An 18,727-nucleotide genomic window follows, 5' to 3' on the forward strand; every position below is an offset into this window, starting at 1 on the left:
TACTATTCCAAGATGTGAAATCCTGACAGGCTGTCTGTGAAGACATGCCTCAGGCTTGGCTTTGCAGGCAGCTTACCATGACAGGACTGGGAGCCTTCACAAGGCCCCAGGCTTTAATAGTAACCAATCGGAGCCCCATGATTTCATAGTGAGGGCTCTGATTGGCAAAGGGAGACCCTTTTCTCTAATCCCACAGATGCCATAGTTATAATTAACAGCAGCATCTGAGGGGTTAAATGACCAGGATCTGAGTCATCTTTACTACCAGTCAGTGCTGGTGGGTATCTGCTGTGTTGTACAACTGGCAACCACCACATATTGCGCAAGCTCAGCATGTGGGCCTGCTCCATGAAACCCCTTAACGTTCAAGATGTACAGGTATAGCATGGTGGGTTAATATGTTAACAAATTAAGAACATTACTTTCTTCAGTCTAAATACTCAAATACTAGTTTTTAAGATGCTGTGTACACTATAGACCCTGAATTCACACTTAATAATAAATGATTATTAGGCCGGTTTCACACTAGTTCTTAAAGGGGTTATCCCATGGCTAATGTAAAAAATACAAATTAACCACCTAACTGTTTTCCCCGAGTCCATCTCGGGCAGTTGGAAAAGAATCTAAGGGGGAGGGCTTCTTTAGATGCTGCTGTCTCCTGAATGGCAGCAGCTAGAAACATGCAACTGGTCTTGTTTGAAAGCTGACATTCCAGGCTTTTATTTAAGCCCAAGCAACATAGGAGACATTACTGTATCACAGCATCCCGATTTCTATCAGTGATATATTCCCCTGTAATGAATTGCTGTCATTCTGTTATTGTCTAAAAGCTTGGAATGCCAGCTTTCAAACAATACAAAGTTTTTATCTCTAAACCAGAGATATGAGCAGTTAAAGCAGCCCCCCCTTCAGTCTGGAGGAGAAAGCGGAAGCAGCTTCAGAGCTGACAGGTTCTTGGAGGAGAGAAAAAAACTGTACAAAATATATAGAAATGTGGTATTATGATTAATGTACTGAACCACAAAATACAATTGCATTATTTTTACCCTGCAGTGAACACCGTAATTTCACAAAATAATATAAAAATTGCTGTTTTTTTATCTTTACCCCAGAAATAAAATAATAAAAGTTATTTAAAACACTATATAACCCAAAATGATTCCTAAAAAACCTACAACTACTTCCGCTAAATAAATAAAGAAAGTAGAAGATTTTTTTTTAAATGACTGGTAGAACTCTAAGGCTAAGGAGTCACTAAGGAGTTAAAAATGCAATAGTGTCCCCTGAGTTGTGTACCAACAACATTTACTGCAGACACACATTAAAATTCTACAATAAAAAAGTGACATTTTTGGGAGTTTTTATTTTTATTTTAACATGACTGTTAGGAGTTGAAACATCATATAGTGTATGCAAATCTTTTTCTAACAAAGCTAGAACCAGCCGTGTACTTCACATGGATCCAAAGATCTCCCCATTCATTGTTCTGCTAGATTTATATCAAGCAAGCAGCTCAAGGGGAGTGTCTTTTCTGCTGCAGCTAAGGGTGTGTGTCCTTTCTGCTGCAGCTCTCACCCTATCACAATGCAGGAGGCAGTTGAGGGAGGAAACAGAGCATGTATGGCCTTCTCAGTGAGTAGGACAAATAAATAAGATAAACAAACAGCAGATGGTAATCTACAGATACATTTTATTAACCTCTTGGGGATATATGACGTACCGGTACGTTATGATGTCCTGGTACTTAAGGACACATTACGTACCAGTACATCATGTGTAGTTCCGATCACTGGGTGCCTGCAGAAATCAATCAGCAGGCACCCTGTAACAATGCGCGGGGGGGGGGTCAATTCAGACCTGCGGTTTGCGGCATTTATGGGTCGTTCCGGCAGGTGGTCGGCGGTGCTATCGGGTCCCCGTGCTGCTGTAATGGGGACACAATGACATCAGCGCTGCCTTCAGGTGAAGAGCCTGTGAGATCCAGCCCCCTGGATCTCACAGGCAGGAAGCTGTATGAGTAATACACACTGTATTACTCATACAGCCAATGCATTCCAATACAGAAGTTTTGGAATGCATTGTAAAGGGGATCAGACCCCTAAAAGTTGAAGTCCCAAAGTGGGACAAATAAAAAGTGAAAAAAAAGTTGAAAAAATAAAACAAACAAACAAACAAAAAAAAACATAATTTCTCCAAAATAAAGTAAAAAAAAAAAAAAATAGGGGAAAAAAAATACATATTAGGTATTGCCGCGTCCGTATTGACCGGCTCTATAAAAATATCACATGAGTACCAATCAAATCATCACCTCATCCCACAAAAAATGAGCCCCTACCTAAGACAATCGCCCAAAAAATAAATAAAAACTATAGCTCAGAATATGGAGACACTAAAACATATTTTTTTTTGTTTTAAAAAAGCTGTTATTGTGTAAAACTTAAGTAAATAAAAAAAGATACATATTAGGTATTGCCGCATCCGTAATAACCTGCTCTATAAAAATATCACATGACCTAACCCCTCAGATGAACACCGTAAAAAAAAAAAAAACGGTGTAAAAAAAGCAAATACCGTAATCTCATCCCGCAAAAAATTAGGCCCTACCTAATATAATCGCTCAAAAACTGAAAAAAATATGTCTCTCAGACTATGGAGACACTAAATCATGATTTGTTTTTAAAAATGAACTCATTGTGTAAGACTTGTGTAAAATACATATTAGGTATCGCCGCATCCGTGACAACCTGCTCTATAAAAATACCACATGATATAACCTGTCAGATAAATGTTGTAAACAACAAAAAATTAAAAAACTGTGCCAAAACAGATATTTCTTGTTACCTTGCCTCACAAAAAGTGTAATATAGAGCAACCAAAAATCTCATGTACTGTCACGACCCTTGGTCATGGTCATGACTCCTTGGGAGCCGCATGCAGTTGCCTGCGGTTTGGTGTTGTGTCAACCGCAGCTGGGGGCACTTAGTGGTTTGCCTCAGGTGCGGTGGCCGCGGACAACAGGCATGCGTGCGGTTGCCCTTGGCAACTTGTGTTTGTGTACACTTCCTTTGTCTGCTTGTTGTGCACGAGGTCATGTTTGTATGCACTTAGACACCTCCCTTCACTTGCGGTTGTCCGCGGCAACGTCTGGTGTTGTGTGCATGTGGTGGCAGTGTCTCGGCCTGCTGGCTGTTCTTCAGGACACGGTTGCCACGCATGCCGTTGCCGGCGGTAACAGGTGAGTGTGTTTGTGTGCTTTTCCCTTTGTGTGGCTTCACTACCCTGCCTGGTGTTGGAAGGGTTAACTCCCTTCTTTCTGTGTGAGCACTGGGTGTGTCTGACTGTTGGGTGTGGCTTCTTGGCCCTATAAAGCCTCAGTGTAAGCCAGTAGTCAGAGAGGGTGCTTCAGCCATGCTTGCTGGAGACATCCTCCTGGTTATTTAACAACTGCCAGTGGGGGCCACCCTTCTGGTCATAAAATATTGTTACACGGTGTTATCAAGGTGTGTGTGGGGTTTCCTTATTATTGCAGCTTATGGTCCTGGGTTCCTGTGTGATGTCTGGTGTGTGCTGTGTTCGTTGGTGTTCTGAACAGCAGCACCTGCACATGGGTTCCAGGCTTTGTTGTCTGTGGCAGGTGAGTGTTGTGTTGGTTGCATTTGCCTGTCACTGCCATAAGGTATTTCTGTTCCCCTTGTAGCTTGGCCACTTTAGACTCCTGTTCCTCCGTGTCCAGGAGGAACGGGCTGTCTACCCAGCTCCTAGCTCAGGAAACGACGGAGGGTCAGTAGGGATCCGAGGTTCCTGAGTATGGGCCCTCCTACCTTTAAGGGCGGCCCATGCAGCTAGGAGTCAGGGTCAGATTAGGGAAGCGCTAGAAGGTGACCTGCTCCCTAATTCTGTGGTTCTGGCCAAGTAGCAACCTTACCATCACCTATCACCGCACGGCTGAGGGTTTTCCCTATCCCCAGCCGTGACATGTACCCTAAAATAGTACCAACAAAACTGTCACCCTATCCCGTAGTTTCAAAAAATGGGGTCACTTTTTGGAGTTTCTACTCTAGGGGTGCATCAGGGGGGCTTCAAATGGGACATGGTGTCAAAAAAGCAGTCCAGCAAAATCTGCCTTCCAAAAACCATATGGCATTCCTTTCCTTCTGTGCCCTGCCGTGTGCCCGTACAGCAGTTTACGACCACATATGAGGTGTTTCTGTAAACTACAGAATCAGGGCCATAAATATTGAGTTTTGTTTGGCTGTTAACCCTTAATTGTAACTGGAAAAAAAATTATTAAAATGGAAAAATCTGCCAAAAAAGTGAAATTTTGAAATGTTATCTCTATTTTCCATAATTTCTTGTGGAACACCTAAATGGTTAACAAAGTTTGTAAAATCAGTTTTAAATACCTTGAGGGGTGTAGTTTCTAAAATGGGGTAACTTTTTTTGGAGTTTTTACTCTAGGGGTGCATCAGAGGGGCTTCAAATGGGACATGGTGTCAAAAAACCAGTCCAGCAAAATCTGCCTTCCAAAAACCGCATGGCATTCCTTTCCTTCTGCGCCCTGCCGTGTGCCCGTACAGCAGTTTAAGACCACAAATAGAGGTGTTTCTATAAACTACAGAATCAGGGCCATAAATATTGAGTTTTGTTTGGCTGTTAACCCTTGCTTTGTAACTGGAAAAAAATATTAAAATGGAAAATCTGCCCAAAAAGTGAAATTTAGAAATTTTATCTCTATTTTCCATAAATTCTTGTGGAACACCTAAAGGGTTAACATAGTTTGTAAAATCAGTTTTGAATACCTTGAGGGGTGTAGTTTCTAGAATGTCGTCATTTTTTGGGTGGTTTCTATTATGTAAGCCTAACAAAGTGACTTCAGACTTGAGCTGGTCCTTAAAAAGTGGGTTTTGCTTCTAAACCTCTAAGCCTTGTAACATCCCCAAATAATAAAATGTCATTCCCAAAATGATCCAAACATGAAGTAGACATATGGGGAATGTAAAATAATAACTATTTTTGTAGATATTACTATCTATTATAGAAGTAGAGAAATTGAAACTTTGAAATTTGGCATTTTTAAAAAAAAATTGGGTACATTTGGTATTTTTTTATAAATAAAAATGCATTTTTTTACTCCATTTTACCAGTGTCATGAAGTACAATATGTTACGAAAAAACTGTCTCAGAATTGCCTGGATAAGTAAAAGAGTTTTAAAGTTATTACCACATAAAGTGACACTGGTCAGATTTGCAAAATTGGCCTGGTCCTTAAGGTGAAAATGAGCCCGGTCCCTAAGGGGTTAAATAACTCAGTGGCTATGCAAAATTTTCAGTTTCCATGCAATTACAAAAGTATTCAGATCCAGGTGTTGGTTTGAAAACTGTACAATATTTTTAATGGGACAACCCCTTTAACATCTCCAGAGATGTCTGGCACTGCAGAAAGCTACCTGAAGGCCCACTGGCCCCATTAACTAGAATGGGGACCTGTGGAGATCTGACTGCAAACCAGCAAATATGCAGAGAATCGGCCAGACTAAACCGCTGAGGCTGCCAGAGATGTTAACTGCTAGTGTGAAACTAGCATTATTGTATTTCCTATCTGAGAATGACTACAAGTAATTAACCATAAATATTCCACAAGAGGCAACAGTAATGTCATAATCTCATCTCTGATTAAAATAGTCACTATAAACAAAGGCTTGTCTAAAGTCCTCTAAAAATAGTAATAACAGTAGACGCCATACAGAAAATAGAGCTTAAAGGGGTTTTCTTGGAATTATAAATTATTTATTTGTGGCCTTTAGGATGGATCACCTAATAAGGGGTTAAAAAAAGATGATATATGAACTATCAGTTGTAAGCAATAGCTTTTCTGTATAATCAATTTTGTCAGTTGTCTGCTGACACTTATACGATCCAGTGGTAATAGATTATAGCATTATTTAGCAGTATTAGTAGTATTTAATATTTCTTAGTTGACATACATTACACTTTTTGCCTTATACATTGATTAAAGATTCTCAGAGCAAGAAGAAAAATGTCTCTCAGCTTTAATGTGCTATGGGATTATAATTCCTTTCTTAAGATTCAACCATTCATGGCACCATTCATATAAAATATCTTTAGGTCATGGAAGGTGTACAGTATATTCATTGCAGGCTGCGTACATATTCTCTATTTCCATCCAGCTGAAAGATTGACTAATGAAGCTGTAAATGAACATCTTATTAGCCTAATTCTACACGGGGAAGTAGTATAAGCAGCTATTTGCTCAACCGATATCATTTAAACAACTTCATCAATCTTCGTCAACGTGAGTCTCTGGGTTGAATTAACCACAGTCTCAACAAGGTGGGGAAATGGTATGAAAACAAAGTGTTGTCATGTCGGCTATTTATTTATACCAATCACCACACTAAATGGGAATGTAATGTTTAAATCTCCTGCTTGGAAGTTTTTTTTTCATGGTATGTACTATTAATAATATCATAGATTCACAGCACTGTGTCTTAGGCCTCATGCACACGACCGTTGTGTGCATCCGCGGCCGTTGTTCCGTTTTCCGTGATTTTCTGCGGACCCATTGACTTTCAATGGGTCCGTTGAAATCACGTAAACTGCACCGTTTTGAATCCGTTGCCGTGTTCCGTGTTTTGCTTCCGTCAAAAAAATATGACATGTCCTATTTTTTTGACGGACCACGGTTTGCGGATTCATTAAAGTAAATGGGGCCTTGAAAAAACGCGGATGCACATTTAAGCCTTCCGTATGTCATCCGTGATCCGCGTCCGCGTCCGTTTTTTGGTCAGATCTGTTGCCTGGTAACCTGTCTCCAAATCCTCTTGGCAATAAAAAAAAAAAAAAAACAGGAAGTTCAAACTACCAGATTGGCGAGCCTTGTTTCTGAGGTAATTTGCCAGACACTTTATTTGGGCCTGTCAGATATTAGAAAATTCTCTAGTTCCAGTGACAATGGCAAAATGGAATGTAGAGAAACTAATCACTCTGGTCCAGGAAAGACCAGAGCTGTGGGACACCCGGTCACCTGCGTATCTTGACCGTGTCAGGAAAGAAGTTTCGTGGGAGAAAGTGGCACGTCGGATAAAGCCACGGGAATGGGATAAAGCGGATCACCGAGGTCGTGCAGAACTAGGTACGTGTAAGCAATGTCGTTTTGATGGTGCAGTCTTTGTGTAGTCCCTTATGAAATAGAAACAAACTTATGTGTGTTCGGAATTCTGTTCCTTTGTAGGCCTGCTTTAATTGTGTATTGTAGGGATGCTCAACATGTGGCCTTCCAGCTGTTGTGAAACAGCAACTCCCACCATGCCTAGCTATAGCTGTCGGCCTGCTGGGAGTTGTCATTTTGCAGCAGCTGAAGTGATGCACGTTGAGCATCCCTGCTCTAGTGGTATGTACATGTAGGTGCCTAGCTAGAGGGGAAGCAGATGACGCAGCTGCTTTTGGACCCTGACCCTGAAGTGGCCCATCCTGGAGGTGGTTGAGGAGGATGCTGCGGAGCAAAATACTTTGACAGGGTCCCCGCAACAGTTTTCGCACATTGAGATATACAGTTACAGTATACACAGTGTGTGTAAAAATGCAGAAACTGAGGCCGAATATCAGAGTGCTTTTTAATAGCCTCTGGACCGGAGGCGGCGGTAAATGATGGATTTTTTTAAAAAAGGAATGCCGTACGGGGTGCCTTCAATTATCTTTTGTGATTGTGGCCAGTCATTTTTATAAACGCCACTGTGGCTATGTTTCCTTCAATTTCAATGAACTATATTCAATGCCACAGCATGTTTAAAAGCCTGTTCAGACCTTACCTACTGCCCTTATTAGAAATGTGTACTGTTTTTTTGTTTTAATCAAATTTTAGGACACATCTGCCCTCTTCTAATAGATTATTTCAACACTGCCTACATCAAAGATTCGAAAGTAGTGTATTTTGAAGCCAAATTTAAAATACTTTAGTCCGACAAGTAATTTACAAGCATTATTGCCTTCGCTACACTGACTGCACTATGTCCGGCACCTTTTTGGATTTTTAGTTTTCTAAAATATTCATTTTTGGGAAAATTTGTTTAGTTTATGAATGAAAACATAATTAATGGATGCAAATGTTGTATAACTCTGGTTGCCTGTTTTCTCAGTTAAAAACATCAAAGTGCGATGGAACAGCTGCAGGGACCAGTTCCGCAGAGAGCTGAACAACAAGGGTCGCAGTGGAGAAGGCTCCTCTCGAAAACGACCATACATGTACACAGAGCAACTAAGTTTTCTTCGCCCAGTGATGGAGTTGAGGCCGTAAGGATACTTTAATTAAAAATCTAAGTATTGAACGGTATATATGTCAATGCACAAAATGTGAATATATTTTGTAGACCTTTAATCAAAGTGTGTTATGGTAGATATGAGGTTGCTGTAGTATATCAGACTAGTTGGTGGTGCTTTCAGACAGGATGCCATGAACTCACAATGTTTGCGCAAATTTTGGGTGACAAAACTAGCCCTCACCTTGGTTGAACCCCCTTTTTCGTCCGAATTTTAAGAGTGGTGCCTCCACTTTGGAGAAAGTGGAAAGACAGCACTTTTTCAAATGTTTTTAGTCAGTGAATCAAATGTGTCCATATAGATGGTATATGCAGCCATTGAATTTGCTGGACAACATCTATCTGCTGGAACTTGCACCTATATTTCAAACGTGGCCATTGCTCTTGGCCAACATGCCTCTTTGTTTTGCAATGTCGATGGCCAAAAAAGCTGGGTACATGTTCACCCAAAAGCGTCTCACCCATATAAATGAATGAGGGCATGGGTCGTGCATGTGCGCCACCCTCCCATTCACATACATGGTAGAGGCGGGGATTACTGCATGGTGGTTGACGTAGACTGTATAATATGTGTTTCACCAGCAAGAGCACACCGGGCTCTGTCCACCATCAATAGTTGGACGTTTGAGCTATGGAACACACACTAACCAGATAACGCTCCCAAATTTACGCATTTTTCTGATTGGTTGAAATCAATTGTTGGCAAACCAGTTTTCAATTTAAATTAGTGCAATTGAAGATGCTCGGTAGATGTTCTTATGTCAGAATTCAAATGCTTTTTAAATTCCCTAACGGTACGGAATATCTCATTAACCAATGCTGTATGTGTTTGGGCGACCATTCATTTAAAACCAAAATCTAAATTCAAAAAAGACAAAAGTATCCCCATTGGTAGGTAATTTCAGATTCACTTTGTAACTCAAAACAGGGTTGCTCTTCCAGCATTGTTTGAGTTTTTCAAACAATCAATGTCCCTTCCAGCCCTTGCCGAGGCACAGCACATGACGTCCTGCAAAACCATACTCCGTCACTTAGGCAGCGTGATAAACTCAAACTCCAAGCATGTCTGGATTTGGTTTAGCTAACAGGGCATGCTTGGAGTTACATTGGTGGGCAAAATGGATGAGCATTGTTTGAGTCAGCCAGATATAGAAGGACAGAATATCTGCAGTTGGTTTCCTCCTAACATACAATTTTCAAAAAAGGCTAACAAACAGCACCACCATATTAATATTCAAAATTTTACAACTTGGGAGACACAGTGTTGCAGAAAAGATCATCATTGGTTGTTTTTTTTCATAATTCCTTTGGGAGTAGTTTTTCTCATTTTCGAATCAGTCACCTTTCGGAATATATGTATCCTGACCCTATATGCAGTAGGCACAGGGGCGTAGCTATAGGGGGTGCAGAGGTAGCAGTCGCTACCTGGCCCAGGAGCCTGAGGGGGCCAAAATACCCTTGTGCTGCATAAGAAGACACACACAAAGCACTGAGGGAAGGGGGGCCCAAGCCTAACTCTTGCACCAGGGCCCATGAGCCTTTAGCTACACCCCTGAGTAGGCATGTATATTGGGAATATTTTCCAATGTATTTTGTATGTGGGTTTTTCGTAATATCGTATATTTTTAATTTTTAATAAAAACCAATAAACCGTTAAAAATTAATATATCTACAGAACTGTGGACAATCTAGAGGACAGCGATGAATCGGAATTGGGTGGATCGGACACGCCACCAGTATTTTCGCCAGAAACCAGCCCTCAAGAAACTGCAACAGTGGAGCCTTCTGAGCCAGCCATGGCCCCAAGTGGTGGGGAACCGGAAATGCCCCAAACTTCCCAGCAGCAGCCCAGGAGACGGAGGAATGTTCGTCAGCCTGCCTCTGAGCAAGTTAATCGGGAAATGATCGATGCCCGAGTGATCGAGTTTCTTGCTCAGAGGCGGACTGATGGGCAAGAGGAATCGATGTTAAGGGGCCTTGCACCACTTATGAGGCATGTTCCCACAGCAAACCATCACCATTGTGTAGCTGCCTTGTCCCTGGTGTTGAAAATGTACACACTCCCATACCAGGGAGACATACTGTATGATCTCAACCATATGTTAAATAAATATACGATGGCTTCAAGTCATCAGGCTACCAGGTTTGCACAGGCTGCACAGGCAAGCCATGGTCCACCCTCTTCCGGACCTTCTTTACATGGTTCACAGGAGCGTAACCCTCCCCTTGCCCAGTCCATGCCTGTGGACATGTATTCAACTGGTGCACCACAAGCGCAACAGCTACGGCCAGGATCTAGTTTTGTCCCTGGCTCTTTCACAAGAGACTTGTTTGATTTGTAATTTTTATTTGTTTTGTTATACAGTTAATGTTATACCTTTTTAAAGGAATTGGAATACTCTTCCAGACAAAGTTATTTATGTAAAGATAATTTATTGGTTTGCCAAAAAACTTTCTCCAAAAAAAAAAAAAAGGCTGTTGTGTTTTTTATTGAACAACACATTTAAAAACTTCACAAACTTGGGTAAACACATATAAGCAATAAAATTACCACATAAATACACTTTATTAGGCACCATAAGTAGCACCAAAAAAAACTTTAAAAGAGGTATTAGAAGGTTTTTGGATACATATTTAAAAATCCAACCAGATGTTGATAAAAGTATAGCCACATTTGACAAATAAATATATAAAAAAAGGATTTTTAAATTTGGAATCCGCAAACCTCAGCCCGCAAGCCCACGTCAAGGGTCCTCAGTGTCTTGCGAGTCCCTACTCTCAACTACAACAGTAAATTTCCAAAAACTATCTAGAAAATAATAAACAACTAAAGAGGCCAGAAGATTTCAAAAACTGCCACGAATCGCGTCCCGCTGCCAGGGCAAGGAGCCCTCTGGGCTGTAAAAGTAGTCTGCAAAGAGTTCCCGAACTGCAATCCCTGCAGATCCAGGTCGTCTATGCAGGGTCCTTTCCAAACCCAAATCTGAAGACGACGGAAGATCATCCATGTCAACAGAAGAGGAACCCTCGTGAATCCTGGTGAAGTTGTGTAGAACCACACAAGCTTGAATCACCAGGGTAGCATTCTCCGGCTTCATCTGTATGGATGACAAAAACACCCTCCACTTGCTAGAGAGTATCCCGAAAGCGCACTCAACATACCGACGGGCACGAGTCAACCGGTAGTTGAATATACGCCTCCTGACATCCAAACCACGCTTTGGAAAGGGCCGCATAACCTGGTGAGTTAATGCAAACCCTTCATCCGCCACGATGACAAATGGAGCCGGCGGACCTGCAGATCCGGGCAGTCTTCTGGCCTCGGGCAGGGCAAGTTGGTTGGCACGAAGCCGCTCACCCATTCTAGAAGCACTAAAGATGCGAGCATCAGCAGTGCTTCCATAGGCCCCGATATCAACCATTATAAACCGGTAGTTACTGTCAGCAACAGCCATCAGCACTACCGAGAAAAACTGTTTATAATTGAAGAAACGGCTCCCTGAGTGTGGCGGCTTCTTCACACGGACGTGCTTGCCATCCATTGCCCCGATGCAGTTTGGAAACTGCGCCGAAATTTGGAAGCCCTCAGCGATCCGAAGCCAATCGTCCACCTTGGGCAGCGGCATCACCGTCTCTCGGAGTTGCAGCCAGATGACTTGACAGGTGTGACGTACAATCCGAGAAATCGTCGAGATTCCTAATAGAAACTCAAAATGCAGGGATGCAAAAGAGTTCCCAGTTGCAAGAAATCTGTTGAAAATGGAAAAGAAAAAACAATCAGCAAACAATCAAACTGACAATTTAAACAAGTAACACGCATAATGTTGTACTGAACCAATACTTTCAAAAACACTATGTCAGCGGTGGCAAAGATATGACAAGCATGGCAAAGGCGGCACTCAGGGCCCTGTCTGTGGGCACACGAACCGTAGAAAATGTGAAATGTCTACCAATATAACTTATATTTTAGAAAACATTAGCTAACACAGGGCGCAATATGAAATGGACAGGCAGCACTGAATGTATAATGTCTCTGACAGTTTAATGTTTCCAAACTTTGCCTATAAACTACGTTAGACTATGGTATTCATCTGAAATAGACTTATTTACATTAATCCACAAATGAAATGAGTTTGGTTCCCAGTTTGGGCGCACAATCTGTAAACGGCACGCCAGGACTGACCTATGTCCATTGTTTCATAAGCACAAAAAAATAAAAACTTTAGCGGGCTCATAGGACAACACTACTAGCCATTGTGGTGTGAGCAGTACTACCCCAACTAAGTGACAACAGCTGAGTTTAGTCCCATAGAAATGCTGAAAGTTAAGAGCAACTACTACATTATGAGCACATTATGCATGAGGAGGATGTTTGCTGGAAAACAAAAAAGGGTTTTCATGCACCCCAATCCCCACAAATAGGGAACTGTCCGGGATTAAGGCTTCAAGCCGGGTTGTTCATGCTGAAAGGAATTGTGATTTACAGTCTGAATTCCTAAAGACACTTCAATAATCCCCAGCACTCACTAGTACGTTGAAAATAAAATAATTTAATATAAACACAAAAAGGCAGGTTACAGCCTGCTGCAACCAGGCTGACTGACTGATTAAATCTCCATTTTTCACTCTGAACTGGCGAGTGCTGAGGATTATTGTAGTGTCTGGAGGACGTTAGCTAAACAGTAGTTTGAAACCTGCTTAATCAAAAAGATTTCCAAAAACCAAATTGAGAGCTTAGGTGACAGGAATTAACCAATTATATCAGATTTTGGTACAAAAACATTCAACAAACACAAAAAGGGCCAAGAAAGGTTACTTCAGCAAACAGTAGCACATGTCTTACAGAAGCCATTTTCTAGCACATGTTCCTCCTGACACAAGCACTGCACATTACTGCGGAAAATGAATGCTTACCTCAACGTGACAATGAGCCTTTCTTCAGGAGAAATGCTGCGCCTCATATTGGTGTCCATGAAGGTAAGGACAGTACGTAGAGACGCCAGCAAGCGATCAAATGTCCCCACTGACATCCGACAGAAGGCAAAGAACTTCTCAGGATGCAGCCGCAGATCTTTGTAGAGGGTATGGAAGTGTCCTTTCCGGTAACGTTTGGAAACAATCGGATGGACCCAAAATCGTCGCCTTCTACACGGTTCCTCCTCCAACAAAGGAGTGCGCTGTCCCCAACGCCGAGAAACCAGCCAATGCAGTACAACCTCTTCCTCAGAATCAGACATGGTGATACAGCAAAGAGAGCAGCCAAAATAACCTCTGTACTCTGGAAAGACTACAGAAAATGGCCACAAATGCATACTCAGGTGCCCTTGATTTATACCAGTATCCAGGGTGGAGTTAGTAAAATGTATTTTTTTTTCAAAATTCCAAGATTGCAGATGGTCCGCAAAAAAAACGGACACGGAGACACACGGAAGCACAACGGAAGTAAAAACGGACACGGACCACGGAACAACGGAACCCCGTTTTGCGGACCGAGAAAAAATACTGTCGTGTGCATGAGGCCTTAGGCACAGAATGAACTAGGTAAAGGTGCTTTCACACAAGCGTTTTTGTTTTACGGTATTGAGTTCCGTCACAGGGGCTCAATACCCCAAAAAGTTTTTATCCTAATGCATTCTGAATGGAGAGCATTCCGTTCAGTATGCATCAGGATGCATCAGTTCAGTCCCTCTTAGGTTTTTTGGCCGGAGAAAATACCACAGCATGCTGCAGTTTTCTCTCCGGCCAAAAATCCTGAACACTTGCCAGAATGCCGGATCCGGCATTAATTTACATTGAAATAAATTAATGCCGGATCCGGCCCCAAGTGTTTGGGAAAAACGGATCCAGTATTGTGGTCTACGCATGCGCAGACCTTTAAAAATGTGAAAAAGATAAATACTGGATACGTTTTTCCGGATGACAACCGGAAAGACGGATCCGGTATTTCAATGCATTTGTCAGACGGATCCACATCAGTATCCGTCTGACAAATGCATCCGTTTGCGTCCAGATTGCCGGATCTGGCAGGCAGTTTCGGCGGAGGAACTGCCTGCCGGAATCCTCTGCCGCAAGTGTGAAAGTAGGGAGGTGGACGAGTTCTGTAAGTCTTGCCCGATCTGCCAGGCAACTAGCCCCCAGCACCTTTTCCGCAGTCCCTTGGTACCTCTCCCGATCATCGAGGTACCGTTTGATTGAATCGTTATAGACCTCGTACGCCCAGTAACGAAGTCTGCTGGAGGACACAACACATCTTGGTCGTCCTAGACTATGCCACTTGGTACCCGGAGGTTTTGCCACTGCGACATACATTGGCTAAATTTAGAGCTAAGGAGCAAATGAAGATGTTCTCCCGAGTGGGGCTACCAAAAGAGGTTCTGACTGACCAGGGGGCCCCTTTTATGTCCAAGGTCATGAGGGAACTCTGTAATTGCTGCATATCAAACAGTTACTAACGTCCATGTACCAGCCGCAAACGGACAGTCTGGTTGAAAGGTTTAACAAAACACTAAAAACCATGTTAAAAAGGGTGATGTCGCAAATCCAACGTCAATCCATCACCGGTCTTAGCCCTTCTAGGATTGCATCTTAACCGCAAGACAATCATTCCCTCCCTGTTCAAGATACTGATTGTAGCCGCACGACTCTTGATCCAGACACATTGGCTATCACCAATTGTCCCATCTTTGGACCAATGGTTCAACAAGGTTGAATCCCTATATAGATTCGAGGAAATAGCAGCCTGAGAAAACAGGTCATACCACAAATTTACAACTCTTTGGAAAAACTGGAGATCCTTTAGAGGTTTCCAAGGATAAACTCCCCCCTCCACCCGGCTTTACAGCTTTTCAACAGATTTTTTAACTAGGATCCCTTCCTAACCTGCGGACATGTGTATCAAAGTATATAGCTCTGTTTACATACATCCTATTTCTTGTTGTTATATTGATTGATGATTATTATTGTAAAACAATTTTTGCATAATGGGAGCTCACACCTCCTTTTCAAAGTACTCTGTATATGATAACCATTTTGCAATAAAGCATAAAAAAAAAAAAAAGGGTGATGTCTAATGATGGGAAGGACTGAGACCTTCTTCTGCCCTATCTCATGTTCCCTGTGCAAGAAGTACCCCAGACCTCTATTGGGTTCTCACCCTTCGAATTGCTATATGGCAGACATCCTCGTGGTTTGTTGGGCGTAGCCAAAGAGGCATGGGAACAGCAACCCACTCCACATAAAAGTGTCCTTGAGTATGTTACCAAGATGCAACAGCGGATAGAGACAATTTTGCCTCTTGTCAGGGAGCATATGAAGGCCGCTCAGTGAGCCCAGAGTCTGATCTATAATCAGCAGGCTCGGGTCCGGATCTTTAACCTGGGTGATCAGGTTTTGGTTTTGGTGCCGACCGTAGACAGTAAGTTCCTGGCCAGGTGGCAGGGGCCCTACGAGGTACTCAGGAGGCCAGGGAGTTTTTTTAACCAGAACACAGATGTGTTTTCGGATCTCTCTGGACGCACTTCCACAATTCGGCATGACATTGTCACTGAGCCTAAGGCAAAAGTCCTGCTAAAACCTTACCAGGTACCTGAGGCTCAGCGACAAGCCATCTCAGAGGAAAAGTGCAGATGATGCTGAGGCTAGACCTCTTTGAGGAGTCTAAAAGTGAGTGGGCTAGTCCTATTGTGCTAATACCCAAGCCAGGCAGGACACTCCGGTTTTGTAACGATTTCCGAAAACTAAACGAGATCTCTAAGTTTGATGCATATCCCATGCCTTGGGTGGATAAGCTTATTGAGAGGTTAGGCCAAGCCCGGTATTTTTCTGTTTTGGACCTCACCAAAGGGTACTGGCAGTTACCTATGACGGGGGCTGCCAAAGAGAAAACTGATTCACGGAAAGGAAAAAAGGTGTGTAGAAAGGTGCATAAAACTATACTTTTATTGATATGTACTAAAATAGGGGGGGGGGGGAATAAGACCTAAAAAAAACATTCCAAGCACAGGCAATATGACTAACCAATTCCATTGCACAGGCAATATGAATAACACTGCTGCCAAAAACAAACATTCCCCTCTTATAAAGGGAAATGAAAAAAAAAATCAGTGTGTGTGATTCCAGACACCTGAAGCAAATATAGCGCAGTGCAACAGGGAGCCCATGCACAAATAACTACTAAGGTACCCCCTATGGTTTCGGGGATGTATATGCAACCTTATAAGTGGTTTAGAAGAAAAAAGGAAAAGGGGGATGAGATCCCAATTCATCCGCTTTGTGACTGGCATGAGTTGCAGATGAAGGGATATCAAACCCCAAAGCAAAAAGGCTTGGGAGCTAAAGAGTTAGCTCAGCTTCATCTAAAGCAGCGTATCTCGGCAGGTCGGCACAATATGTATCAGTACATCTGCTCAAATGTCAGCACATCAGCTCTGTGCTGATGTGCTGACATTTGAGCAGATGTGCTGATACATATTGTGCCGGCCTACTGAGATACGCTGCTTTAGATGAAGCTGAGCTAACTCTTTAGCTCCCAAGCCTTTTTGCTTTGGGGTTTGATATCCCTTCATCCGCAACTTATACAAGTCACAAAGCGGATTAATTCGGATCTCATCACCCTTTTCCCTCTTTTTTCTAAACCACTTATAAGGTTGCAAATACATCCTCAAAACGATAGGGGGTACCTTAGTGGTTATTTGTGCATGGGCTCCCTGTTGCACTGTGCTATGTTTGCTTCAGGTGTCTGGAATCACACACACTGATTTTTTTTCCATTTCCCTTTATAAGAGGGGAATGTTTGTTTTTGGCAGCAGTGTTATCTATTCACAACTGGCTTTGAACCCCCTCAGTTCAGTAATTTTATACTGGGTGAAATTAGAATATACCAGTCTGAGCGTAGTGGAGTTCTCTGTTACCAGTGTGACAACAATACATTCCTCTGGAGGCAGTAGGGGTGCTGGGTTAATTGCATCACATCCAACCTTAGCATATTCTCAATGTTCTAGATTATTTTTTTTTTCATAAGTCCTCTGAGCGTTGGTTAGTCATACTGTCTGCCCTTGGAATGTTTTTTAGGTCTCATTCCTTCCCCCCATTTTAGTGCATATGAATAAAAGTATAGTTTTATACACCTTTCTACACACCTCTTTTCCTTTCCGTGAATTTGTTTGACACTAAGAGGTCTTACCTTACCATATTTTTTTCGTCCATGAATTACAAAGAGAAAACTGCCTTCATCACACCAGAGAGGCTGTACCAATATAAGGCATTACCATTCGGTCTGAATGGCGCCCCGGCCACTTTTCAACGGCTTATGGACATTGTGTTGCGTCCACATCGTCGGTATGCTTCGGCTTACTCGGACGATATTGTCATCCACAGTACAGACTGGGAAAGTCATCTACCCAAAGTGCAGGCTGTAGTAGACTCTCTTAGGAAGGCTGGACTTACCGCTAACCCAAAGAAATGCACAATAGGGTTAGAGGAGACTAAGTACCTGGGGTACGTCATTTGATGTGGAGTTATCAAACACCAAGTAAATAAAATTGAGGAGATTCAGAATTGGCCCGGACCTGTCACCACAAGGCAAGTAAAGTCGTTCCTGGGAATGGTGGGCTATTATATGAGGTTTGTTCCCCATTTTGCCACTTCAGTGGCTCAGTTGACTGGGCTCTTGAAGGGACAGAAGTCCGTGATGGTCCGCTGGAATGACCAGACGGAAGAGGCTTTTTCTGCATTGAAGTCGGTCCTGTGCGGGTCACTGGTTTTGGTGACGCCCGACTTGAAGAGGGAGCTTGGGGTACAGACCGATGCCTCTGAAGTAGGCCTTGGAGCTGTACTCTCTAAGGAAATTAATGTGGAGGAACATCCCGTTGTTTTCCTGAGCTGCAAACTTACCCCAGTGGAGATCAGGTACAGTATAATGGAGAGAGAGTGCCTGGCCATCAAGTGGGCACTCGAGTCTCTCCGCTATTATCTGTCGGGGAGAAAGTTCCGTCTGGTGACCGACCATTCCACTCTCAACTGGATGAGCCAGGCCAAAGAGAGGAATGCTCGGGTCACCAGATCGTTCTAGTCATTACCGAACTTTAAGTTCTCAGTGGAATACAGGGCAGGCCGCTTGCAAGGAAACGCGGATGCCCTATTCCAGGTACACTGTCTGGTAAGTGTTCACCCCTTCAGGGTTGAACATAGGGGGAGGTATGTAGGAAGGCACAAGAAACCGTCATTGACGGAAGGTATGTGTCACCGAGGTTCCTGGCCTCGGTGGAGTAAGAGCCAATTTTCATGTGTCAGCAGCAGTTGCTGTTTGACAGCTTGCTATTTAGTATAGCTGTAATAGCTGATCCGGGACAGCTCTTACTGGGATCGAGTAGTCAAAGTGCTGGGTGGGTGAC

The sequence above is a fragment of the Bufo gargarizans genome, chromosome 3 (assembly GCF_014858855.1).
Source record: "Bufo gargarizans isolate SCDJY-AF-19 chromosome 3, ASM1485885v1, whole genome shotgun sequence".
Lineage (NCBI taxonomy): Eukaryota > Metazoa > Chordata > Amphibia > Anura > Bufonidae > Bufo > Bufo gargarizans.